Below are 27,513 nucleotides of genomic sequence, written 5' to 3' on the forward strand. Positions count from 1 at the left end.
AGCCTTAATTTATATCGGTGAATGTCAACCAAAAGTTCATTACACATGTCTACACATTAAGACCGTAGAAAATCCCAATTAAAGAAAAACTAGTAAAAGTTAATCCACATACTCATTGTACCTGCCCAATGCCTATTATTTAGTATGGTAAGAGAAAGGAGAAGCCTCAGTTGCTGACAGTGTTCTCAGAGACTGATGCATCGTGTTCAGTCGTTGCTGATCAAGTCCCACTCAATCTTTTTTCAGCTTGTAACTTTCCTCTCATTCAGAGGTTCAAGTTTCTATCCCACATGCTTGATGTTTGTTAGATACAATGATTGTTTGGTGTCCAGGGCAACCAGAAAGAACATTTTAGGAAGAGGTGCAAGAGTGTGGCAAGTCCCAGTCACTGTATACATCCTCAGTGTAGTTACAGAGTGAAAAATGCAACCGCCTCAGGCAAGTCTTTAGTCATCCAGGCCTTTAATAATCATAATAACAATCATCAATAAAAATATTTTTATTAAATGCTTTCTACTGCCAGGTACTGTAATTAATAGCATCCACACTCTTAATAGGGATCACTGATTCTCATGTCCACTAAATGACTAGAAATTAGATCTCTTTTATAAGTAGCAAATCAGGGTCTTAAGATAGCTACTAATAATATAGAATTGTTATGCAGTTGAAAACCCAACATGGATGCCTATATTGTTACTATACTTCTGTAAATGACACTTTGATGTCTCTGTGACTTGTCTAACGTTGACTCCTTTATTGATCTTTTTATTTGATATATTAAAGGATTGAATGCACGAGTTATAATTCACCTAAAACATTTGAAGATTGAAGATTCAAGAAAGAATCATTAGCATGTGAGGTCTGGTAGTGTAGCTAGTAACCCCACATTCTCAGGATATGGAATCAGGAGGATCACAAGCTCATGGCCTGCCTAGACACCATGGTAACATTCTGGCTCGAAATAAAAAGTACCAAAAATGGTCTGGAGATGGACTTCAGTGATAAATACAAATATGGGAAGCCCTTGGTTCAATTCTCAGTACCCATGAAGAAAAGGAAAGCAATATTTTGATCCCCATGAAGATTGGAATATAACAGATCATCCACTATGTAAGAGCAATGGAAAACATATTTTCAGGAGAGCTAAAAGTCCCTCTATGAAAAGTGATGTTTTCACAGTATGAATATGTCAGAAGAAAGCAACTGGGAAGGAAGTTTGAATGAGAAAAATGATAGACATGGGAGTCACACACTAAACATGTCAACTTAACATGGAACAAATCCAATGAGTAAGAGGGACAGGCAATATGTACAAGCATTAGAGAGCAAGGATTTGAAACCTACTGACCTTTGACAAGTTGCTTAGGCTCTACACTCAGCCATTGCTCAGTTTTCTTTCCTGTATGGTAAGAGATCATGTTGGTATATTCTACTATGAAGATTTGTAGGTTAAAAGGAATGAGGGCCTCTGAAAAATTAACAGTGACAGGAGAAGTATGTTTAGTGGGTGTCATTCCTTATTAGTCATATGATATTGGTAGAGTTTGAAGTTGGGCAGAATTGCCATTTTATAACCAAAACCCTTTTCCATGATGTGTACCCACACTGTGTGTCCCCAATGGAACCTCCCACTGAGTAACAAAGAAAACTCATTCCCAACGGATCTAACAGCCTATGGCCTCCTATCTGTAACAGGTCCTGACCATACTACAAATCTGGCCTTTCCTTCCCAAAACCAAACCAAATCACACAAGCAAACAAGCCTAACCTGTGAAACCCTGACACCTTAAGAACAGAAAGTCAATTAAATTCAGAACCCAAATGGTTAACAACTAGGCTCCCCAGAACCTCTTTTTCTGGGACCCTAGTTTTATTTCCCTAAAACTACTAACACCTTATAAACCATTATGAGAGCTAAGTGAGACCAACAAACAACAGCTAGCCCCGTGACTGACAAATAGTAGGTAGCTTTTAAATAATCCTTTTAAAAGTTAAGATTACCCTCAGTAAGGCCTGCTAGATGACTAATGACATAAAATAAAAATCAAAGTAGGAGTTGGGGAGTTAGCTCACTCAGTATTCCACTGTTGCTTGTACCAAATCCTCTGATTCATTCCTGACTCCTATGTTTGCTTTTTATGAGGTAGATAGGTCAGAAAGCATGACACTCGTATAGGAGTACAGTGTAGATTATAGTAATCACTATTAATAGCTGGCTTCAAATATGTAAGAAAATTGACTCCTGGACAATTTCAAGAGGCTCAGCCTCTGAAAAACGGAATCTTAATTTATTTCTGTGTGTCAGGGGGAGATCAGCTCCATGGTAGTCATTAAAATCATTTAAGTTCTCACGACAGAAGGAGACTTTCCAGATGTCCTCCTGTGTCATTAAATAAGCACCTATGAGGTGTCACTAGAGGTAAAAGACTTAAAGGCATTAGGAAAAAGAAGAGCAAAGGCACCAGCATAAAAATTAATCATATCAAGCCTGTTAGTAGGTAGAGATCCACAGCCTTTACCATCCCCTGTTGACTATACCACGAAGGTAATGAGGGAATCATCTACAGAGGCCAGTGATGTACAGGCCACCAAGCTCGAAACAAAGCTTCCTTGGAGCTTCGTTTGTGATGCTGCACCTAACTCTCAGCAGGACAGCTAATTTCTCACACCAATCAATCCATTGCCAGAAATGCTGAGGAGAGGAATAATACAAATCCCTGCTGCACTCTTGTCTTTCCCCAGATTCTAAAGCTTGACATTGAAAATGATTTGCAAGTGCAGGCAATCTCTGGGACACTGTGAGTTTCCTCTCCCATCGCCCTTTGTTCTTTCAATCCTAGAGGGATCCTCTAATCAGACAGGAAATGTGACCCAGAAGTGTGGCAGCCCATCTGTGTCTTGTTGCAGGAAGAACAAGTGTTGCTGAGTCTCTTCCGCTTGAACTCACATATTCCATCTCCTAAGAAAGTTTTGAAGCAGTCCTGAGTCATCCAGTCCTTTGTTCTCTGGACCAGTTTAGGGGACAGTCTTCAGGGATACATTGGCTATAAGCTGCTAAGTAGCACACAGTGGGCCCCAAATCACATACCTTTCAGGGCGGGAGCATGGTATGGATATTTCTTCATCATGGGTTTTGAGATAATAGTCTCTATACCATTAGTTCTGATATGAATTATGACAATCTATTTAGTGATCATATACTAGCCAATAGAGTGAACATGAAACAATCATATTAACATTAAGGGACTTAGAAAATTTCCTTTCAAATATAAAATACTAGCAAAATATTTTTAAAATAATAAGTTAAAAATATGTACATGTATCTATGTCAAGTCGGACATTCCCTGAGTAAACTCAGATGGTGAAAAGTATCTGTATGAACTAGTAATAATTCATTCACTTTCATCATTAATAATTCATTTGCTTTCTTGTTGAAATGGGACTTAAGGACAAGAAAGTCAGAGATGCTGAAAGATAAGAGCTTTGGCTTCAAACTGACAGCAAGAAGCCTGAAGGAACTCAGAGATGCCTCTGGCCAGGATGGAAATGTTGTTCATAAACTCAGCGTAAGATTATTGGCTTCCCATCCCAACCCTAGGCAGTCTGTGAGCCAGAATTTGTTGAGCTAACAGGGTCTGGAGATTAGATAGCACTTGTGACCTGAGCCAGGTACATTTCTACCACTGATCAACAGCACAGGTCACAGTAAAGCGCAGCCTTGAAGGGACCCATGGCACCTCCCACAGCTGTGAGACCAGGACGGTATGAGGAGCTGTTGCTTGGTAATGAAGACTATCCTGGAGGTAAGGCATTGAAAATGTGACCTCCACTTCATATCTGTGGTTCTTCAAGTAGAAGTCAAAGATTTCCTCTCCACAGCATAACACTAAGTGAAAAAATAAACAGGCTATCATTACCTGCCTGGTCTCTTTGACTGGGGGAGACTTGGAATGTGAAATAGATGTTTTCTTGACTCTTACATTCAGGAGCAAACCAGCCTCTCTGTCCCCATGCGTTAATATTTTTGGATACATGTCTGGTATGAAAACCTTTAACATATCAAACTCTGATACAGGAGCATTTACCTTACGGCAATGATATAATCAACATAATAAACTCACAGGTTATTATGGTTCAGATCAACAAGATAAAGTCCTTTTTTTTTTTTCAAATAAAGATTTCTATACATTACTCTGCCCCAACAAAACTAACTAAAAAGTCATCATCAGGAAAGAGATTAGAACACACCCAGATGATTTCTCCTGAACCATCTCTCTGTCTGAGTCTCCCTCCCTCTTCTTTGTCTGTCTTCCATTGTCTATAGTTGCCAGCAAGTAAATATCAATGCTGAAGCAGGAACAAAAGGAAACAGAAACATATATTTATGTAAACTTGTATTGATTCAACTAGGAAGGAACTCCGCAGCTTTCAACTTCGGAGTCACAAATCATTATGATCAGAAATGCTGATGTGCCAGGAATGCATGAGAGCTCTCCCCTGCCGTCATAGTCCGGGCCCATTGTGTAGCTATAGTTAAGCTGGGAAACATTAAAAATAGTTTTCAGCCTCCACTTATCCTGTGCTATTTTGGGGAAGGGAGGACACTGTGGCGTTGAGTCCTGGTTTGTGCATTCAGCTCCACGTTCAGTCACATTTGGAAAAATCCAAGGGAGGCCACATCACCTTTCCAAACATGAGAAAACTCTGTTCTTCCCCAAGATGACCCGAAATGTTCTAATTATTGGTTATTCCCTCTGGTCGGTGATGCAGCCAACAAGCGCGTAGAGTTCAGTGAACCCACAAGCGCACAGCTGTTATCTTTGACTTGTGGCCAAAACAAAAATTGGAACAGAATTTACCCAGACAAGTGTAAAGGCTTCTGTTTAAAGCAGCTATTTTCTAAGCCAGATAAACAGCTTTGAAATGGAGAAGAAATGAATCCTTTTCAAAAATGTCTGAATCAAAGCGAGGTCACTGTGCTGAAGACAAGATGTTAACGAAGATTAGACACACGGCTGCGCAGGCTCCCAAAGCCTCCAGTTCCCTGTACTTCTTTCGTCAACAAGTTTTGTGTTTCAAAAACAACTTTCAGCATTTGGCTATGTTTATTAGTTCCTTCGTGGTATACAACATGAGGGGTCGACAAACTGCTCTGGTGGAAGCTCCTGTTAGCCAGAACTGCATGGGCCAGCGGCCTATTTTGGGCAATGGCATCACGGGCTCTTATGTGGAAGTCTGGAAGAGAAAAGAAACAAAGCGGATTTCCTTTGAGTCAGTGTTTCTGGCCTTTGAATTTCTTCGAAGAAACATTAACAAGTGCCTCATTTTTTATAAGTGGCAGAGGGCCTGGTAAGCAATGGCGGGTGGGAGAAACAGGAGGAAATCACCCTCCCTGTTCCTTTACACAAACACTGTGTGCCTGTGCTAATCTGGCAATCCATCTTACGATCACCAAACAGCACCGAGCAAGGAAGCAATTCACACTGCAATAGTGCTCCACCGAGTTTTTCATAGCTTGATGCCTATTGCAGCTGCTTATATTGTACCAGCAGGTGGGTATAAAATAGCAGATTCCAGAGCCTAAGGAAGCCGTGTCCCAGGGTAGAAGAGGAGATGATTTTTTTTCCAGTAGAGTGAATATGCATATCAATGTACCTGAATGGAGAGCTGGGTCCTGGTGAGCTGTCATCGGCAGCAAATCCATCTGCACTTCCATCTCAAGTGGTCTATTTCGGCGATAACAAGGCTTCTGCAGCAAGGGGTTGAAAAGCCTGCTTTTCGTGATTCCTGCGGAGCCCCGCAGACCACATCTACAGTGCAGACAGCCTTGAGTCCATCAACTTCCCTTCACTTCTGAATTTTCCTCGCACTCTTCATTTGCAGCAGTCATGAAAAAATAAAACAAAATCTCGCCAGTTTTGAAGTCCAGGCTTTCGCAGATAGTAAGCACCAGGTAGCCAGAAAAGAAGGCTCTCCACTAAACGTAGATGGTCATTCTAAAAATCCTCCATCGTTAAGGCAGTCAGCTGCATAATTGGGGTCAACTTCATACCCAGTGGGCAAGGATAGTTATCAGAAGTCCATCAAGCAAATGGATGGGATGTCTCAAACCTACAAGCATCAAGCTTTTTCCAAAATAACAAGAAGTGACAGCTGAAGTCATGCTTAACAGAATCGGTTTTAAAATGTGAAATGGGGTTTAAATGTGGCACTACCTTCCTATGGGGTGTGAACGAGGCTCAGAATCCAGGAGCGGAGATACCTAGTAAAGCCAAGACCCTTGTTTTGTCCTCTGTTTATGAGAACTGGTTATCTCTAGATAATATTTGAAAGAACTATGACACGTGAGCAGCAGATGGGTAGGTGGCCAAGACTGTGTAAAACAACCTTTCAAGAAAGAGCTTCCTGAACTTCTAAAGTGGCAGAAACGTTGTTTACCTAGCTGTCTGTTGATAGCAGACAAGCAAAGAAATTATATCTGTCCTCCTTTTCAGTTCCAGAACCATGTGTTTCCTGATATTAGTTGTCCTGTTACTTGGTCCTTCTATGGATTCATTGGGATTGTTACTGTTTTGTTTTGTTTTTGTTTGTTTTGTTTTTATAATTCTTTAATAGTTGAGGGCCAGCATATGTTTTTTGCAAAAAACCACAATGGGTTAAGAGTATGTGGATCATTCCTTCTCTGTCACAACTACTTAACTCTGACATTTCACTTTAGCATGCTAGGCAGTCACAGTAAATGCCCAGCAAATTCGTGTGGCTGGATTCAATAAACTATATTTACAAAATATATTTAGGGTTAGATTTAGATTATAGCCACAGTTGGAGAATCCCTTTCTAAGGCACTACATCTTGCTCAAGTCCTGTAAATTTTTATTTTCTTTCCTATATTTTGATAATCTGCTATAAATTGATGATTTCCTGACTAGTTCCTGGTTTCTATTATCTGTGCCTTTGGGATAACCTCTCCTACAGTGAACCTTATGGATGCAATGAGTCTTTTGTAGGGTTTTATGTTGAAGTCCTGGCCCCTAAGAATGCAATCATATTGGAGATAAGGTGTTTTAAAGAGTGAAATGTGGCCATTAGGATGGGCCTGACTTCTGAACAGCTAGTGAACTTATAAGGGGAGACACCAAGAGCATACACACACAGTAAAGCCTATGTGAAGAGACAACTGTGTATCCATCTGGAAGTCAGAGAAAGGGAAGCCTCAGAAGACAATGAGTCTACTAGCACCTTGCTATTAACATTCTAGGATGGAAAACTATGAGAAAAACAATTTCCATTGGGTAAGCCCCCTAGTCTGTGCTAGTCTACCAGAACAGCTCTTAAAAAATCATGGAACCCAATTGTGGAAGAAACATGACTTTCTCGGGCTTGTAGACAATAGCAACAATGATGTTAATAAAGACTCAAAATTTATCCATGGTTGATCTTAAGGCCTCAGCCAGCAACCTTGTATATATTCGTAAGTACTCTTCTAAGTGTTAATACCTTTGTGGCCAGGCATCTCACCATCTCAGCAGGCAAGTCAAACCCCAGATGCCACTGTGTGGCTGGGTGGTGGCTGCCCACAAGCGAATGAGGCAACCACACTGAGCTCAGCAAAAGAATCACTCAGCTCAGACCACTTCAAAATTTCTGACCTGCATAGAATGTTGTCATTTTTGGCAACCACTACATTGTGAATGGTTTCTTCCATACAGTAGATATTAACTACATTATATAATTAACTACCATATCTTATCCACCCCACCATTAAATCCATCTTATTTTTCTCCTTCTTACTTGGGGTCCATGAAAGCTACACTGTGTTTTCAAACTTCCTCTGCTTCTTCCATCCATCTGGTACTTCAGTCTAGCACATTATCCGTTTATAACATCACTTTCTGCTAGGGAAGTATATTTATTTCCATTGTTACAAAAACAAATACATGCAAAGTTAGCACAGTTCACATTTACCATCCCCCAACTCTAGAAATAAAAACTTTGATATTGGTCTGGCCTTAGTAAAATCAAGGAACCAGGACTTCATTACTTCAAGAATGCTTTGCAAGGGGCTGGGGGGAGGGGTTATTTCTTTTCTGATACAAAATAAAGCATAATTCACATCCTTGCTACTGTAGGGCTAAGGTATCTATTTCTTTGCTGGCAGTTGGCTAAGTCTCTTCATAGTGTGCAGAAGTGACCCCATCTTGGCTTACAGTTTCTTTCTTCCATCTTCAAAGCCAACAAAGAAAGGTCAAGACCTCACACTTGAGATTTTGAAGGTTGTATTCATTTTTCTCTTCATCCATTACTTTCTCTGTCTCAAGTCAGAAAACTATCTCTACTTTTAACAGGTCATGTAATTTACCCACATACTTCCCCAGTCTCCCAATAATCAAAGATAGTTTTACCATCTCAGGATCCACATACTTTATCCAGCTTTCAAAGTTCCTTTCACTCAGAATATTCCTGGAATATTTAGAGATTCAGATGCAGACATCATAAGACAGTGGAGCCATTGATTCTGCCCACCACAGTTCAATTTGTGACGGTGAAATCAGAGACTTAGTTCTGACCAGTTCTCAGCCACAACAGAATTTTTAAGTGAATAACTCAAAATCCTTTGTGGCTAATCTCACTAGCAAGCTTCACAGTAGGCCAACAGCTCAGAATTGTTACTTGTCTTTATTGCAGTCTCCACCCACGTCTCCATTCCTTGCCATCGCCCTAGCTCTTTCTCACATTTGGTTGTAAATTAGCCACATGATTCTCTAAATATGAGTTTTCAAGTCCCTGCAATCCCTATGTGTTGAACTAATGAGTCCTAACAGGTAGTCATTTTTCTATCCCAACCACTTCTAATTCTTAAAAGCTGTCAAGCTTACATGTAAGATTCCATATCAGGAAAGTACCAGAGTTATAAGAAATCATTCTAAATTCCCATCCCTGTGTACTCAGAATTTTTTTCAAACTACTTGATTGCAGTCTATTAACGCTACCCGCAACCACTCTGTGTTAGTTAGGATGCCTTCAGCTGCAAGTAAAAGAAACCCTGATTTAAACTGGCATGTGCAGTATGAAAGATGACTAGTTCGTGTTACAAGAAGCACCGACTCAGATCACACTTCAGGGTTAGTTAATTCTGTGGTTCAGAAAAATAATCAACGGCCCTGTCTCATTCTCTCTCCACCCTGACATTCTCAGTACCATAAAGCTCAAGTTGTTTACAGCTTTTCCTGGCTTTGGTAGAGTTATCACCACGTTCAAAGGAAGAAAGGCAACTGCCTTTTGACCAATCTCTTGGTTGCGAAGAAATGTTTTCCCAAAAGTTCCACGTTAGACATCCTCTATGCAGGTGGCTCTGAATCTGTGGGAGTTTGACCCCTTGGGAGTCAAACAACTCTTTCACAGGAGTCTCATATCAAAATCCTGCATATCAGATATTTACATTATGATTCATAACAAAAGAAAAATTAAATTTATAAATATCAACTTGCCATAGCCTAGGAACTATATTAAAAGGCCACAACATTACAAATGTTGAGAACCACTGCTCTATGATTTCAGCAGAAGAATTGAGTTAATTTTAAGGTATAACAAGGGAATGTGATCCTTCTGCCTCTGCCTCCTTCAGCAAATCCTAACACCATGCACCACCACAACCAGTGCTATCACAAAAAGGGGTCTATCATTACTGCCCTCAGAAAGACCCAACAAACAGCTGAAAGAGTCAGATGCAGATATTTACACCCAACTAATGGACAGAAGCTGCTGACCCCTGTGCTTGAATTAGGGAAAAGCTGGAGGAAGCTGAGGAGGAAGGTGACCCTATAGGAAAACCAGCAGTCTCAATTAACCTGGATCCCTGGATCTCTCAGACACTGAGAAACCAACCAGGCAGCATACACCAACTGTATGAGGCCCCCAACACATAAACAGCACAGGAATTCTGGGTCTGGACTCAGTCAGAAAAGATACACCTAACCTTCAAAAGACGGGAGGCCCCAGGAAGTAGGGAGGTCTAGCAGGGTGAGGAGGAGAGGAGAGGGTGGAGTGTGTGGGGGGGGGATGTAGAACAGTCAGAGGGTGGACAGGGAGGGGGATAAATCTGGACTGTAAAAAAGATTAAATAAAAAAAAATGTAAAGGGGAGATTCCACCACTGACCTGATGTTCAGAAAGGTTAAGAACCGATGCTGACCATGATTCCCACCTCTACCTTCAAGAGAAGATGAACTCCTAAAGCAAAGCAAAACAGAACAGAACAGAACGACAGAACAGAACAGAACAGAACAGAACAGAACAGAACAGAACAGAACAGAACAGAACAGAACAGAACAGAACAGAACAGAACAAGGGAATGTGAGCACACAGCCACAAGGACTTTTGCTTTATTACCCCTTTCGACTGCCGTGCACTCACAAACAGCCTCCCCCAGCCTCCCCTGGCCTCAGTGAAAGCTGAATCTTTCTCCTTTGCTTCAATCACTTAATGACTTGCTTTGCTATACGTACATTTTCCTCCCATAGCATAGCAGGTCAGTTTCCTTGTGCTCACAATTAAGGTCTCTCTGACTGACATGGAGCCTAGCACAGAAATGGTCCTCTAAATTTTTATTAAATAAACGAACAAGTTACAACCCCTAGAACCAATCCGACCCCTCGCACAAGAGGTATGATCCACTTTCTCTAAGCCATGTGGCTCTGATAGAGAGGGTGGATTGCTATATGAAAGATAGATGATGGAATACATGCCAAAAATAAATTGACATCCTCACTTAACTTGAGACAGATTTTCTCCTTATTGTTTTTTATGAATATTTACCCTCCCTACATTATAGAATACTGTTTTTTTTTTTCTTTAAGTTTAAGACTTTTGTAACACCATTGATATTGATACCTGGAGTAACTTGGAAAAAAAGACTGAAACTTGGTTGTGTTGGATCCTTAGCAGTTTAACTTGTCTCAAGTACTCTTTGATTCCAAGAGTTCTAGTCCGATGGAAGCAGAAGAAACATCTCTTCACAGATCCGATCACTCTACAATAACATCCTTATAACTCAAGATGATATAAATTAATCTTATTTGTTGCCAGCTCCAATATAATGATTAAGCACTTCATTAAGAATCCTGGGATTCTTTGCTGATTTATTTGCTTTAACTGAAGAACAGTGTTAGGGATAGATGGGCTTTATTATCTACTTTAGTTTCATTATATAAATAAATGTACTTATTTATTCATCTCTGGTATGCATGCATGTAGCATTTCAGAATTTCTAACTCATAATCCTGTGAGAAACATACTTACTACCTACAGTTTATCTACATGTTTATATTTTTCTTAACAATATTCAGTCAAAATACTGTTTGCTCAAGTGACTTAATTGGTTTGTACTTGGGGTAGGTCCATGCAAACATAGTTTTAGGATCTGCCTTATAGCCCTGCTTTTATATGCTTAGCCTAAATAAGTATTGAATGTATATTGTGCCCAATTTTTATAAAATTAAAGCTCTTCATTACAGCAGAATAGGCTTGACTCTTGAGTATATTGTATTTATGCTATATTATTTTTTCTATACAATACTTTGGATGCCTAAAATGATCATTACAAGTTTCTTTTTATTATTCTAAATTTGTATTATCCCCTTAAGTAGAATGTTAGAATTGCTATAGTTCACAACTTCCAGCTATAAAATACAAAGCAATAAAAAATCTTTTAATTAATGTACAACTATGCAAAGTTTGTAATTAAATGAAAGGTTACAATTGGACCCAGTGCCCCTTCTAACACAAAGCAGTAGTAGCAGCGAACTAGTAAGAAAGAAGAGTTAGGATGTTCAGCCATTGGGGTTGAATGGTTATTTATAGTAACTTAAAGAAAAAACAGTATTCTATAATGTAGGAAGGGCAAGTATTCATAAAACCAATAAGGAGAAAATCTGTCTCAATTTATCATTGCACAGGAGGATAAGGTCTACTATACACATGACACACTAAGGTGGGAGGATGAAGACAAATCTGTGGATGTAGGGTTGAGGAAACAACTAAAGCTGTTAGCTGTAATGTACCCACACACACCCCTACACACACACACAGCCAAACACACACAAGCACGAGTACACACATGCACACCTCCATTCCTGAGAGTCTTAAGTTTCTACAGCCACTTGATACTGTTCCACAAATTTTCATGTGACTGTTCTGAGTCTTACCACGAATAAAGTTGTTCTGTCTTTGTATAAGCAAGTATATTTTTTAATGAATAACTTATTTCCATTTTTAAATTAATGATTAAGGAGTTATTTGTTTTGTATGAAATTGGACAGTATCCTCATTACTTGATTATGTTAACTTTAGCATCTATTTGATCAGAGTCGCTTCTCCTTTAGTCTTTTGATGAAGCACTAAAGGTCAATAACCACCCACACAGTCCCCTAAGCTGGGGCAATCCATCATTCCTGTTTCTACACTGAGGCAATTCAGTTCATCAACAAGTTCTATTAGTTCTGTCCCCAGAGTGCCACTGCGTGGATTCATATACATCTCTTGGTCTCTAGAGTCACAGTGCTAATCCAGCTAGTTATCATCTATAACTGACAGCTATAGTTGCTCCCAGCTCTTCAACCTATATCCACTCTCCCCTACTTGACTCTGTCCTCTTCAATGGGACCCAAGTCAGTGATTTTTCACAAACATAAAAGAGGCAGCCTTATTCCTGTGTTTGAAGACTACTAAAGGTTTCTCATTTCTTTGTGGAGGAAACATCATTCTTTGTTCTTGTCCCTTGGGGAACTTATCTAATCCAATGTCTCATTTCTTCTCCAAAATGAATACCCTAACTCCTTTTCAATTCTTGGGACATATCTTTCATTTTGGGGACCTTTGTCCATTCCTTCCTGTTTAATGTTTACCCATGATTCATATCTCCACTGAAATGTCACTTCCCTTAAGAAAACTTTTCTGCCTCCACCTCCTGCCATGGAAAAAAGCAAATACCTCTCATGTATTTCTAACACAGTAGACCTTTTTCTTTATTGTACTGGTTATAATAGACAGTCTACATTTGCCAGGATAATTTCATAGTTAATTCTTTTCTTATAGCTATAATTTCATATAATTACTTCCCTTACTGGACTACAGTTAGATTTTCTCTGGTATCTTTAGCCCCTAACAGAGCTAGTACTCAGGACTTAGTAGGTAATCAATGAGTATTTATCTAATAACTACTGGGTAGAAAAAAACAGTCTGAAAATGCAGAATGTTTATTTATGCCTTCTTTATCAGCCATCAACAGCAGGTGGAATAAAAACCTGGTCAGTCCACGTGAATCTCCTATTGTGATTTCAAAAGTTCTGCTGTGCTCAAGACAGATGGAAACCCTGCAGCAACCTCACAAAATGCCTCTTAGATATGACCTGCATACAAAGCAGAGAGCAGGGGAGAGTGGCAGAGCTGAGAGCCCGCAGCCTGTTGACATCCATAAAACACAGGCTAGCTCTGTCTTTGACCCTCTCAGGTCCAGTAAAACATGGAAAAGATGCAGAGAAGAGATAGGCTGCTTTCTCGGAATGATTCCAGGCATTTAAATATATGACCAAATTTGAATGTATGGCCATTCATCAGACATCCTATATTACCTGATAATGTGTTATCATCTTTGCAACCTAAAAGAGCCCAGACTAAATGTTGCAACAGTGATTTTTCTTCTTTTCTGGCATTTCCAGATGACACATCTCAGTGAGATAAAAATAAGGGCAGTGTGTTCTGAGCCTCTATGTTTTGGCTTTATACACAAATACATGCATTGCATTCATACACACACAGAGAGAGAAAGTGTGTGTGTATTTTTAAAAACTAAATTCACTTGCTGTAGACATTTAGGCTGATTCTATTTCCTGGCAACCATAAATAGTGCAATTACAAAGACAGGTGAACAAATATCTCTCTGTGCTGACTCAGAGTTATTAGAGTACATACCCAGGAAGATAGTCAAACCATATTATAGTTCTTTTTTTTTAGTTTTTTGAATGATTTCCATTGTAATTATGCAAGTTTCCAGTCCAACCAGCAATAAATAAAGGTTGCTCTTTCCCCACATCCTCACCAGAATTTGGTGTTGACAAACACCAAATTTTCTTGATGAAAGCCATTCTGACTAGTGAGAGATGGATTCTCAAAGCAGTTACAGTTTGTGTTTCCTTCATAGGGAAGAACTTTGAGCTCTCCTAAAAACATTTATTGTTGAAGCCCTTTGTAGATTTTTAGATATTTATCCTCTGCCAGATATATAGTTAGCAAAATTTTCTTCCACTCCAGAGACTGTGTCTCCACTCTGCTGATCATTGCCTTTGCTGTACAGAAATTTTTCAATTTGCAATCTCACTTGTCAATTCTTGAGGTTATTTCCTTCCTTCCTTTGTTGTTGTTGTTGTTTTTGAGACAGGGTTTATATTGTGTAGCCTTGGCTCTAGCTTTGTAGACCAGCTGGGCCTTAACCTCACAGATATTTTCCTGCCTCTGCCTCCAGAGTGCTGGAATTAAAGGTATATGCCACCATGCCTGGTTGGGTTATTTCTATGTAGGAATTCGTCTGAGAGAATCCTTGTCTATACCTGAATTTTGCTTTATCTTCATCAATTTTCCAATCATAGTGTTATTCACAAAAATAAACAGCTCTAAAATCCATATGGAAACACCAAAGGTAACAATTATTACCTACCCACACACACACACAGCGAGAGAGAGAGAGAGAGAGAGAGAGAGAGAGAGAGAGAGAGAGAGAGACTGAGAGAGAGACTGAGAGAGAGCAATGCATTAGGTACCTCAATACTTAATCTCAAAGTATAATAAAGAGTCATAATAACAAGAATAGTATGGTACCAATACAAAAAAATGGACATATAGATGAACAGAATAGTAGATCTATAAATAAACACACAAACCTGCAGCCACCTAATCTTTGCAAAAGTGCCAAGAATATACATTAGAGAAAGAACAGCCTCTTTTATTCATGGTACTGCAGAGACTGAATAGCCACACATTAAAGCATGAAACTATACCCATATCTCTTACTTGCACAAAACCAAGTCCAACAATTCTTAACAGTTCTACTCAGGCCTACTTATCTCTACACTTACCACTTGTCAAATTCTCAGCCTTACCTTACTGAACTATAACAGTGGACTCCAAATTGATCTCACTGTCTCTATTCTGTCCTTCCTAAAACAGGTCTTCCAGAGTTCTTCTCTGCTCATGCTTTGTAAAGGATATACTTTGGAAGAAATAGCAAAGTTCTTAGCATGTTGTACAGGTAGCTTACAATCTAAAGAGCACAATTCTTTCCTAGCGATGGGGATATTAATTAGATACATTTTGTAAGGCATTAGTGGGTGTATATATACAAAAATTTTAAAGTGAATCAGAAACAAAAACTATGTTTATAAATAATAGGTAAACCATCCTAGCAAGAATTCAGTAAGTATTCAATAACCAAATGCTAACTGCATAGTTTACCAGAACATGTAATGATTCATATACTCTTGGTTGACCATCAGAACTTGAAGGTAAAATCATGCTGGAACTGAGCTGTAAGTTTTCTCCCTATTGGCTCTCTTTCATAATGTTGGAAGTTGTTATGTATGCAGCTAAGGAGCATGAACTTTGAATGCTACAGTAGCAACATCTAGACCGAACTGTCTTCTAAAAGGTGGTCAAGAAATCACGGGGTAGGGACTCTTGGTTAGGACACTCACTTGGTTGGGTCAGCTAGCTTGTTTTGTTTTGTTTTGTTTTGTTTTGTTTTACCCAGAAAGTTATCATGTTTATTGTATGCAATCAACATAGGGGAACAAGCTCTTCATGGAATGGTACTTTTATTGTAACACTCTCAAACCACAGCAATCCTAGAGAAGGAAAGAATGCTTGATATTTTCTTCAGCTGCAACATCCACTCACCAGCTCAAAGGAAGACCTTGACTTTCCAGTATCTCTGAGATCTTAAGATGCTTGACATATCCATGTTCCTCTCAGCAAGAGACATTCACTTAGGATTTCTTCAATTGCCAGTACTAAGCTTTCATTTCTCAGTTTCACAATCAACCTTGCCCTATTTAGTGCTGGAAAAGGCAATGTTGAGTCTCCAGCATAATGACAAAGAAGCCATTACATTTAATGCATCGCAATGTAGAAAAGGTGATTCTCTTGGGCTGTCTTTTGGCTCTGAGTATATCTTCTAAAAGGCCCTGAACTGTCTTCTAAAAGGTGGTGACACACACATTTAATCCTGGCACTTGGGAGGCACAGATAAGAGGATCTCTGAGTTCATGGTTAGCCTGGTGTCATAGTGAGGACAGCCATGACTACTTTTGAACTAGGCCAGGTGTTACTCACTGTCCTTGAGTTCCATGGAGAGGTTCTTTGTGGGCGCCAGTGCTGGGTGGGGGTGGGGTACTCTTGGAGCTGGCTTTGTCCGCATCCTCCACCAGTTGTGGGGCTGTAGCTCACGCATGGGCATGGGTCCTGTTGGGCTGTGTTGTGGATCCCTCATGTCTGCCACAGCTCAGCGAGGCAGAAGTGTAGGAATTAGACTGAGTTTCCTCCACACAGTGCCAGGTGGATGCTGGGCTGTGAGAAGCCACCGGGCTCCATCCAGGACTGGAGGTCTCAGTCTGAAGTCCCACGAGGGCCAAGCTCCTGAGTGAGGGGTCTCCAGGCCTAAGTGGCTGACTGGGAGGCTGGTAGTCTCTGTCCTTGGACTTCCAGACACTGCTGGTAGCTGCAGAAGAACTGAGACAGTGGGCATACAGGCTGGACCAGCCCACAGCCAAGAGGGGCGAGAGGGAGAGCTCTGGCAGTGCCCCATGGGGTAGGGACTCTTGGTTAGGACACTCACTTGGATGGGTCAGCTAGCTTGTTTGAATTGGCAGGGCTCCATGGCTGGAACATAGAGAAGTCTTCTAGCAGGAGATTAAACAGTGGCTTAGTAGTCAAAGGCCTTCTCCACGGTTCCCCAAGGCAGAGTCCCAAAGACATGAGGAAGTCCATGGTTTTAAAAGGTTTCTTGTCAGGGTGGAAAGTGGATGAGCTGTACCCACACACACACACACCTCAGGGCAGACCTGAGTTAAATAGGGAGGGAGGAGGCAGGAGGGAGGAGGGTCTGGGAAGAAATGCTTAATTGGCTATGGCTATGGCTTCTGGCCCTTAGGTATCTCATTAATATGGCAATCTCTCGAGGCCCTGAGGCCTGTAGTCACACCCTCTACCTGTGCTAGGTGACATAAACCGCTCTTTGGGAGAGGCTATAGTGGCATTGCCCTATGTGACTGAAAGGCGTGGATCAATGGAGGTCTTTGGTCACATGTCAGGAGCCTGGAGTCTGGGAGTGTGATGAAATGTATTCAGTCCCTTGCAGGGTCTCTGGCCATCTCTAGCCAGTGCTCTTCCACCAGAAATCAAGCTATCCTTTCATGGTCCAATACCCTGTCTCAAAAAAAAAAAATAAACCCCACAAAACTAAATGAATAAATAGGTATTTATGTTTAAGCCAACAGATAAGTGTTGTCCTTAGGCTTGGTCAGAAAAAGTTACATGATGGCTAATAAGAGAATCATAGGTGTCCAAGGCACTGAGAATAAGTGAATGTTGAGTGTTCTACCCTAAACAGGGCATGAATATGAATCCCTCTATAGATAGGGGATATAACAGAAGAAGGAACAGAGACAAATATGAGTTCTGCAATGGAGAGAAAATGCTGTCTTTGACCTTACCATTACATGTGTGATCTCACAAGAACCAATGGTTGCTTACACAGTGGCTACATGAGTCTGTGCCCATCAATATTTTATTCATGGATTTAGGGGAAGAGTTTATGAGACCTGGTCCTTGTCAAAGATCCATGAGGAGTCAGTGGCTGCAAAGGGACAGAGAGTCATTGTCTTCAATAGTATAAGTACTGGTGAATTGCTCAGTCTTCAGTAGATAGCTCTATGGCTATGCCAATGTGGGTAGCCCTAGTTAAACTCAGTGGATCACAAATCAAACAGGTGTGGAAGGGTGAGGAAAATGGGAAAGGTATAGGTAGAACTAGAATGTATGATATGCATTATGAAATTACCAACTGATAAATTAAAATAAATCTAACATAAATGTAGGGCACGGTTTGAATCGCCATTCCAAAATGGCACCTGGGGCTAACACCTGACTTCCTCATACGCCCCTGAAGAAGCCACGCCCACAGGCAATATTGAGCAGGCTCACTGCTACGCATAATCAGGCCATCTGCTACGTAGGGCAACGTCAGATCTCGCGATACCGGCTATTCTATCACATGCACCGACGTGGCAGGCTCTGATTGGAGAAGGCAGAGGGATTTAAGGGCGGTGGAGGAGAGGCTCAGGGGCTTTTTGCTGAATGTAAAGGTTCCTGAATAAACTACATTGAGAAGAACTCCGTGTTCATCGTCTTCTGTCTGCTGGTCAGATTGGGGAGCAACAAGTGGTGACCCATACAGGGACTTCAGAACTCATCACAGTCAGGGCAGCTAGCTGGAAAGTCCCCAGGTAAGTGGGACAAGGGAAAGTTCTCGGATCAGAGACTATAAGGTTCCCAGCGTTGGGACAAGTCGCATCAAGGTGCTAGAAAAGGGTAGTGATACACTAGAGCAGTTAAAAGAAGAGTGATCTCAAAAGTCTGAAAATGGAGATAGTTCTGAAGAGGAAGAGGTCTTGGAGGATGAGTTGGCTCAGGATCTTGAGAGAACAAAACTGGAAGTAGAACGTACTGCACCAGGGCCGCCTTGGCCACCCCCGTATGCTCCTACCGGAGGCTCGGGACAGAGTTTTTGCCCAGAAGCTTGAAGGGAGCTTAGAGCTCAAGGTTTCCCAATGTTCCTTAAGGGACCAGGAAAAGTGGTGATGGTTGCTATTTGCTTAAACTGCTTCTTTAAATTTCTTGCCTGGATTTATACGGGTTCAGCAAGTATGTTCTCAGAAGCTATACACTCATTATCTGATACTTGTAACCAGGGTTTGCTAGCACTGGGCATCAGCAAGTCTGTTCAGACACCAGATTCTTCTCACCCATACGGCTTTTCAAATATGCGGTATATTTCCTCATTGACTAGTGGTGTTGGTATTTTCATGATGGGCGCAGGACTCTCTTGGTATCACGGAGTCATGGGAAGGCTTCATCCACAACCAACGGAATCGCTTCTATGGGCATATTGCATTTTAGCAGGATCTTTGGTGTCTGAAGGAGCGACACTTCTTGTTGCCATAAATGAACTTCGCAGGAGCGCCCAGGCCAAGGGCACATCATTTTACAAGTATGTCATAGAGAGTTGTAATCCGAGTACGGATGTTATTCTATTGGAGGACACTGCAGCTGTTTTAGGAATGGTAATAGCGGCTACCTGCATGGGCCTTACCTCCATAGCAGGCAATCTGTTGTATGACAGCCTGGATTCCTTGGGTATGGGCACCTTACTAGGTGTGGTCTCGGCACTCCTCATCTATACTAACACAGAAGCACTCCTAGGATGATCCATCCAACCAGAGCAAGTACAGAGGCTTACTGAACTCCTGGAGAGGGACCCATCAGTAAGGGCAATCCATAATGTCAAAGCCACAGACCTGATATTAGGCAAAGTCAGATTTAAGGCAGAAGTTGATTTAGATGAACAAGTTGTTACAAGATCATATTTGAAAAATCAAGATTTTGGCCAAATGATGCAGGAAATTCAAGAAGTGAAAACTCCTGAACAATTAGAAGCCTTTATGCTTAAACATGGAGAAAATATTATTGATACTCTAGGAGCTGAAGTAGACAGGCTTGAGAAAGAGTTAAAGAAACGAAATCCTGAAGTTCGGCACATAGATCTTGAGATCCTATAGACAAGATGAGTGAGTCACTTGGGCTGTGAAGAATGCTTTTACCTTTTCTCCATATATTGCAACCTAAAGTTATTAAGCCCAGGACAAGATGTTTCCTTTTTACCCACGCCGGTATGCATGTGCTCCCCACCCCCCGTGTTTATTGTATATAATGGTGGTTATAATGGTAGTTTTTTGAGTTGTGATAATAGTATATGTTGGAATGTTTCTATATTTTCCTTTGCTATGGTTGCCTGAATGCCTCGTTATGTTCCTTGGCCTGTGGAAGCTCCTTCAGCTATGACGTTATTTGGGCCTAGGAGAGATTTTGACATAAAGATGGCCCAATTAGGTTGCCAATGGAAACATTCTGGCTTGTGTGTTACAGAGTAATATTAATAGCCAACTTAAGGCAGGCATTTTGTTGTTAAATCAAAGAGTTGATTTAGTGCAGACTTCTATTTCATATTAAAATGTAAGTCATGCTGCTAATCTTTCTAAGGAAATTTCCAAGTATCTTTCAGGAAATTGGTCTGTGGAATTGGATAAAAAGATGAGAGAACTTCGCAAGTCGATTGTTCATATTAACTCAACTAGAGTGGATGTCTCCCTGGCCTCCAGACTGACTGAATAGCTACATCAAGCAATGTCCCACCTTAAGGAATGGGCGGGTTTGGGAGGTTTAGCCCTGTGCCTATTACTGATCAGTGGCCTTGCCTGTTGGTGTATGTGCAAAAGGAGAAAGCAGCACGGCAGAGAACGGGCCTTGATAGTGCAGGCATTTGCAGCTGTGGAGATGGGACAGTCCCCTCAGGTGTGGCTAAGTTATCTTGACAAAGCCTGAGGGCAAAATCCCATAGCACACAGGATGCGAGGCTAAGCACTGCAAAGGTACCATGTGCCTTGAGGAGCATGTTTGATTGCATAAGGGTTGGTGTCCCAGGTCCCTTCTCCATGAAAAAGACACCAGGACAGGTCTGACATATATGCTTTACTGCTCAATGACGGGAGGCATCATGTCATCACAAGGTCCCCTTTTCCAAAACTTGGAGATCAAACCTCTACTCCCGCCTGTGTTGCTTTTAAAACAAAGAAGGGGGAACTGTAGGGCACGGTTTGAATTGCCATTCCAAAATGGCACCTGGGGCTAACACCTGACTTCCTCATACGCCCCTGAAGAAGCCACACCCACAGGCAATATTGCGCAGGCTCACTGCTATGCATAATCAGGCCATCTGCTATGTAGGGCAATGTCGGATCTCATGATACTGGCTATCCTATCACATGCACCGACGTGGCAGGCTCTGATTGGAGAAGGCAGAGGGATTTAAGGGCTGTGGAGGAGAGGCTCGGGGGCTTTTTGCTGAATGTAAAGGTTCCTGAATAAACTGTGTTGAGAAGAAGAACTCCGTGTTCGTTGTCTTCTGTCTGATGGTCAGATCGGCGACACATTAAAAACAAAAGATAAGCTGACTCACATCTCAGAGTGGAGAAGCCCAGACAACACAGCACAGGTGAACTCCAATCCCATTATACAGGGAAGGGAAGTGTTGGTAGGAAAGTACTGCAGACCTTCAGTTGGTCAAAGACAAACTTCTGGGTTGGTGATTTGCAGTAGAAAGCATATGGGTTGTGGGATTTCTTTCTTCCTTTACTATTTTTACGTCTATTGGGAATGATTTGGGCACATTTTCTTTTTTGTAGTCTTCCACAATAGATACACACCAAGTAAGGACTGCATAGCACTCAGTAGAATCTCAAGTTATGAGTGATGTGCAATGGGTAGCTAACTGATGATGAGAAGATTATCTAATGATGAAGATGACCATGGTGGTTAGTAAAGTCCTTTTACTTATCCATTCACTGAATTACCTAGGCTTGCTGAAATAGAGACACAACTTTTGTGACCTATAAGGATGATGAAAACACAGCTATCATGCATGTTGTGACACACCCCATCTCTGTCAGGGGCAATACAAAATGTGTGCCGTGAAAAGACATCTCTGAAATTATGTAACAACATCCAAAATAGCCCAGAATTCCATTCTGGAATCAGTCATTGTTATTTATGTAAACCCAGCCAACAAGCTATTGATGGTATTAGTCTCCTCTACCTCTGGAGGGCAAAGAGTGATCCTTTTAAATTGACAACTAGATACCTACATTTAGGGCAAACAATGAAAGGCTGAAAGGAGCAAGTATTTTATTACAACTATGACTTATAGTTACAGAATATTTATTGTTTCCAAAATTTTTCCACAGAGGCAAGATACAACCACAACTTTCAGCCCCCAAATCCTAACTGCCTGCCTATAATGAAAAAATGAATTATCTCAATATCTATAGTCAGAAAACTAGATTTTTCAAAATATGGGCTATAATGGCAAAATGCTTATTGTTCCCCAAAATCTCTCACTTAAGCAGGATATAACTGCAATATTCAACTTCTAGGTCCAAAACTATGTCAATGATGCAAAACTAAAATCTCCTTTTGGTAATCATAGCCAGAAAAGAACTTTTAAATAAAAGAAATAGAGAAGCCATTTGTTACAATTTAGACTATTTATTTTTTTATTTCCTTCTTTTTTTTTTGTTAGATTATGGATTAGAATATATTAGGATATGGTTTCTTCACAGGAACAGACCAGGTAGGAGTCTGCCCAGGCAAGAAGAACTTTTTTTTTTTTCTTACTGATCTAGGATTCAAAAAAATATATTATTGGATTATCTATATAAAGAATATAAAACTAATAAGCTGCTTATTATAGTGCCTAGCACAGCGTATAGAATAGTCAATGGCCACTACTGGTGGTGCTGTTATTGTTTATTTTTAATATTTATTTTGTTATTCATTTTTGAGATTTTTATGCCCGAGTACTGTATTTGTGTCATCACCACTTTCCTCCTCCAGTTGCTAGTGTTATTGGATCACCATCTCTCACTCATGGTTTAGTACAGATAGAACCAGAGAATAGGCAACCACACATAGGCTCACACACATGCACACACATGTGTGAAAAGCTTTTTTATTTACCATATCATCACATTCACCTAGAATCCCTGTAATCTAGGCACAGTTACAAAAATGTCATTATAAAAATTAACATAACATTACAATTAGCAGGTAAATGCTCCCTTAGCAGTCAATTGTAGATTTGAGCCTGAAGTTCTGCTTTCCGTCTCTGAGGTTCTTGAACTTTGTGAGATTAACAGAAAGATATATAAGGATTTGGGAGATAGAAATGTAACACAGGCTAGGTGACGAGAAGTGCATCACAGGAAACTCTATTGCAGGTTGACCACATCCAAGAACGTGTGCAAAGGATAGAGCTGTCAAACAATTCATTTTGTTTGTGGTAATGGCTTACAAAATTTGTTCCTTTACTTTATCATCCTAGAAAACTGAATTGTAAGTATTCAATAGCCTACATTCATGATGTCCTTTACTGGCCCAGCACGAAAAGCCAGCACATCACTGTATATTATAAAGCTCAAGTTTTTCTTCAAAATTGTCGCACTTGTTCTAAAGGAGAAGTGAGATTCTGACAAGCATGGGTTGATTTCCCATTATGTTTCCCAGCTTCTTGGCTCAATAAGCTAGACCTTCAGCAGTGCCAAGCATACGTTGACTGCCCTGAATCACCCAAGGTATGCTGGAGGCCTTAGGAGACCATATGTTAGGCATCTGACATATGTTAAAAAGGAGCTGGTCATATTTCTGAAACAGATTTCCATAATGGAGCTTCGCAGTGCTAGAATTAGCCCTGTAGCTCATCATGTTTAATTCATGCTTAATTACATTTGAATCCGTGAACTTTTCCACAAAGCCTTCACGGTTACACCTCCTTGGTGGTAGTATACTTGCTGAATTTTTGTTCTGTGCTTAAAACACAAATGTCAATGCCTTGTGAAATTTCACAATTATACTCTTCACTGTCATTTTTCATCCAGCCATGAATCAACATAATTTGATGATAGCTGTACAATTATGAAAATATTATCAAGTAGACATCACCCTTGTGAACCTCATGCTAAGCGTTATTGTAATGAAGCCAGTGAAAAGTCATGAAATTCCTAGCCAGCCTGAACTTAACAGAACATGAAGTCATTTAACTTAATTGAAAGTGTTAGCACTGAGTCTACTCAGTGATAGAAGTTCCATACAAATTAGAGCTGCTTAGGGAAGGGTTGCCTCATGGTTGCCTTTTACACCGAGCAGACACAACTACCAGATTGACAGTGGCATTTCATATTCCCTCATCTTCCTTCCCTGAGAACCATCTGATTATCTCCTGCTGTCTTGTTGAAATGAAGTCCCACAAAGCGGCACATCAGCAAGTCATAGAAACATAACTGAAAAGAAATGTACAAATTAACTAATCCTTACATCTTTTTGTGGACTTTTCTTGAATCACAACTACACAGTCACTGATGGAAATTGGAACTCAAGTGTTTTGATGTTACAGCCATGAGAATGCTTTGTATGAGTACCAGAGTGCTGCATTCCAGTAGCTGAGGTTTGGAAGTTTGTTTTTTGTTTTGTTTTGCAGTGTTTGAGACAAGGTTTCCCTATGTACTGCTGGCTGGCCTAAAACCCACTATATAGATCAGGATAGCTTTGAATATACCTGCTTCTAGCTTTGGAGTGCTAAGATTAAAGTCATGCATCACCTCATCTGGCTAATACTAAGTTTTTTGTTTGTTCGTTGGTTGGTTTTTGTTTTGTTTAATTTTTATTATTTTTTATTCACATTAAATCTCAATCACAGCCACCCTCCCTCCACTCTTCTCAGTCCTACCCTTACAAATCCCTCCCCTCATGGCCCCACCCCTTCTCCTCACAGAAGGGTACCACCCCACCCTGCTGGAGTATCTAGTCCTAGCAGGTCTAGGCATATGCTTTTTTACTGAGGTCCATCCAGGCACTCCAGAAAAAGGGAGAGAGGATTCAATGACAGGTAATAGAGTCTGAGACAGCTCCCTTCCGCTTGTGAGGATATCCACATGAACACCAAGCTACGCATTTGCTACAGATATGTAGGGGGTTTTGGTCCAGGTCCTGCATGCTCTCTAGTTGAAAGTTTGCTTCTAAGAAATGCAACACCCAGGGGTCATGCTTTATTTCTATCACCCAAAAAGTCATTGTTACTGTTTTGGTTTTGTGTCAGGAAATCTCATTGTTCAAGGTTCTTTTTTAGAGATTTACATCATTGGCTTTATAGATGAATATTTTAGAAAATGGAAATATTATTTTATATACACCAGAAGATAAACTATAAAATGTTTCAGAACCCATTAGCATAGATTTCAAGTCACAAGTCAGAGCCTGAATGAGTAGGATAGAAAATAATATTTGACGGAGGTAAGAGAGGAAGGAACAAGACATTGCACAGAGAAGACAATGCTGGGCACTAGGACTCTGAAAGTCTAGATAGTAGACAAGCTTCAGAGAGGCAAAACTACTGCGTATAATGGGTTTTGAGAAATGAGAACAAAAGGCCCTGAAAAGAAGCATGGAGTGGTGACTAATGCACACACACACACACACACACACACACTCACACTAGGACATATGACTAATGGCCCATCCTCAAATTTTCTTCTTTGGAAAATTATACATCTGAAAGGTATTTTTCTTTTTTTATCCCATTTATATGGAGACAAGGTAAGAAAATTTCTGTGTCTTCCTAAATAGGCTTGCTTGCTTGCCTGAGGTCTTCTTTGGACATATATTGCCAAAAGGTGTATAATTCCTAAGCCAGAAATTCCACACTAGTTGGTGTGTTCAGGTAGTAGAATAAAACTTCATAAACTAGTCATTCTCCCATAACCTGCTACAAAGTATCTTCAAGGTTTCCATCAGGTTTAAAGTCCACAAAACATAGAAAATGGACCACAGCTACCTCTGGCTCAGCCCTTTTATTCACTTCTCCCACCAAACCATACACATATAGGCTACAAGTAATGAATGTTACTGATGATGTTTCAAAGCTCTGGACTCATTGCCATGCACTGATTTAAATGGGAGAAATATAACTGGATGAGAAATTCTCATTGAAAGGGAACCCTCAAGAGCAGGTGTGTGTGTATCACATTCCAATGTGTCTAAGTTGGTCCAGCAAGGCCCTATGTAGCTAAGAAGAAAAGAAAGAATAATATACACAAGTTTGTCTTCAAGAAATCCTATATCACAATAGAGGAAAGAAGGAGCCATTTACAGAGAGTAATCATAGTGATAGACCCAAGAACAGAGGAAGGAAGCCAAAGAGAAACGGATGGGGAAGAATGATGTAAATTAATGGAGAGAATATTATGTTATAAGTTGGTAATGATAGTAGTTATGTGAGTGCTGTGTCCTGAGAACAGTGCTGGGATTTATGTGCACCGTCTTATTTTACATTGTAGACTTTAGACGTCCAGGAAGAAACAGCCATGTTTAGTAGATTGTTATCTATCTCCACAGACTCAACAATAGAAGTAGCTAAGCAAAGGCACTTCATCCATGAATGGCAAGCAAAGTTGTTCCCTACAGTTTGATAATAGAAAGTCAGTAACTGGAAATACCTGAACAGCTTCTTCCTCAAGGAACATTATCTGCCATTTTATCATCTTTGCTTTGAGTGCCCACTCACAACTGCTTCAGCACCCTGCATAGAGCAAATTCCCAACATTCTCTTGGTTTGCTTTGAATGGTAGCTTCCTGAATCCTGAGCAAGTCCACATTATTGCCCTTGTTGACCAAATTCTAACCATTAGCATGTCAACATGCAAGCCTCCAAACGCTTGACTGAATGTAGCCGGGTGAAACCCACCATGAACTGATACATCCTCAAAAACGTACAGTCAGAAAAACCCTCACTCCCTTTCCTCCACGGGTCCGAGAGCTCTTCCAGGTGCAAAGTCACCATGCTGTGCAGAGAGCACAGGTGGAATTGAGAGATTAGTTATACAAAGACTAGAGTGGTCAGCAAGTGGCTGAGGGCAAGGGAACAACAGCACTTATACTAAGAACATTTTCACCCAAAGCAGGCCAAAGCTTTGTCTGCCAGCTTTCAAAATTCTGGCCACAATATGCTGTTGGTTTGCCAGAATAAAAGGGATTCTATTGTGGAGCTCTCTCTAGGCTTAGGGCAATAATTATTAACCATGGCTTCCACAGGCTAGGATTATGCCAGGTGGATAAAACCACGGGCTTTAATCTGCTTGATCTGAAATGTCAAATTGGGCCTAAGCACTTCCTAGTGCTCTAAAGTGCTCCTGGGAGAGCCAAGATCTTGTTCCCATAGACTTTCTGGTCTCAACTCAGGCTTTTCTTTTACATGTCCATATTAATTAGAATTCTCTGCAAGGGAGAGAATAATTGTTCTGGCTATTATGTACTATCAATAAGACATTTCCAAGCCTTTATCCAAAGTTCTGCGATTCGACTGCAATCAGCATGCCTTCTGGTTACCCTTGCTCAGCCCTTTACTCTTGCTGAGTAGATGATAGTCAAACTGTGGTTCTGAGATTGGAAAAACATTAGACCTCCTCCTACCTTTAATCTCTGGGCCTATAGAGAACCCAGGTGGTGAGACCAAAGATGAGTTCTCCTCCTGGGACCAAAGCAGCCTATAACTCAGTTTTATCAAAGCGACAGATCAAGCCCTTCA

The 27,513-nt window shown here is 40.6% G+C and overlaps 1 pseudogene; it reads left to right on the forward strand.

Moving 5' to 3' along the window:
- The first annotated feature begins 18,874 nt into the window (after positions 1-18,874).
- Positions 18,875-19,882, forward strand: LOC114613147 (annotated as a pseudogene).
- The last annotated feature ends 7,631 nt before the right edge of the window (positions 19,883-27,513 follow it).

The sequence above is a fragment of the Grammomys surdaster genome, unplaced genomic scaffold, assembly GCF_004785775.1.
Source record: "Grammomys surdaster isolate TR1022 unplaced genomic scaffold, NIH_TR_1.0 126189, whole genome shotgun sequence".
Taxonomy (NCBI): Eukaryota; Metazoa; Chordata; class Mammalia; order Rodentia; family Muridae; genus Grammomys; species Grammomys surdaster.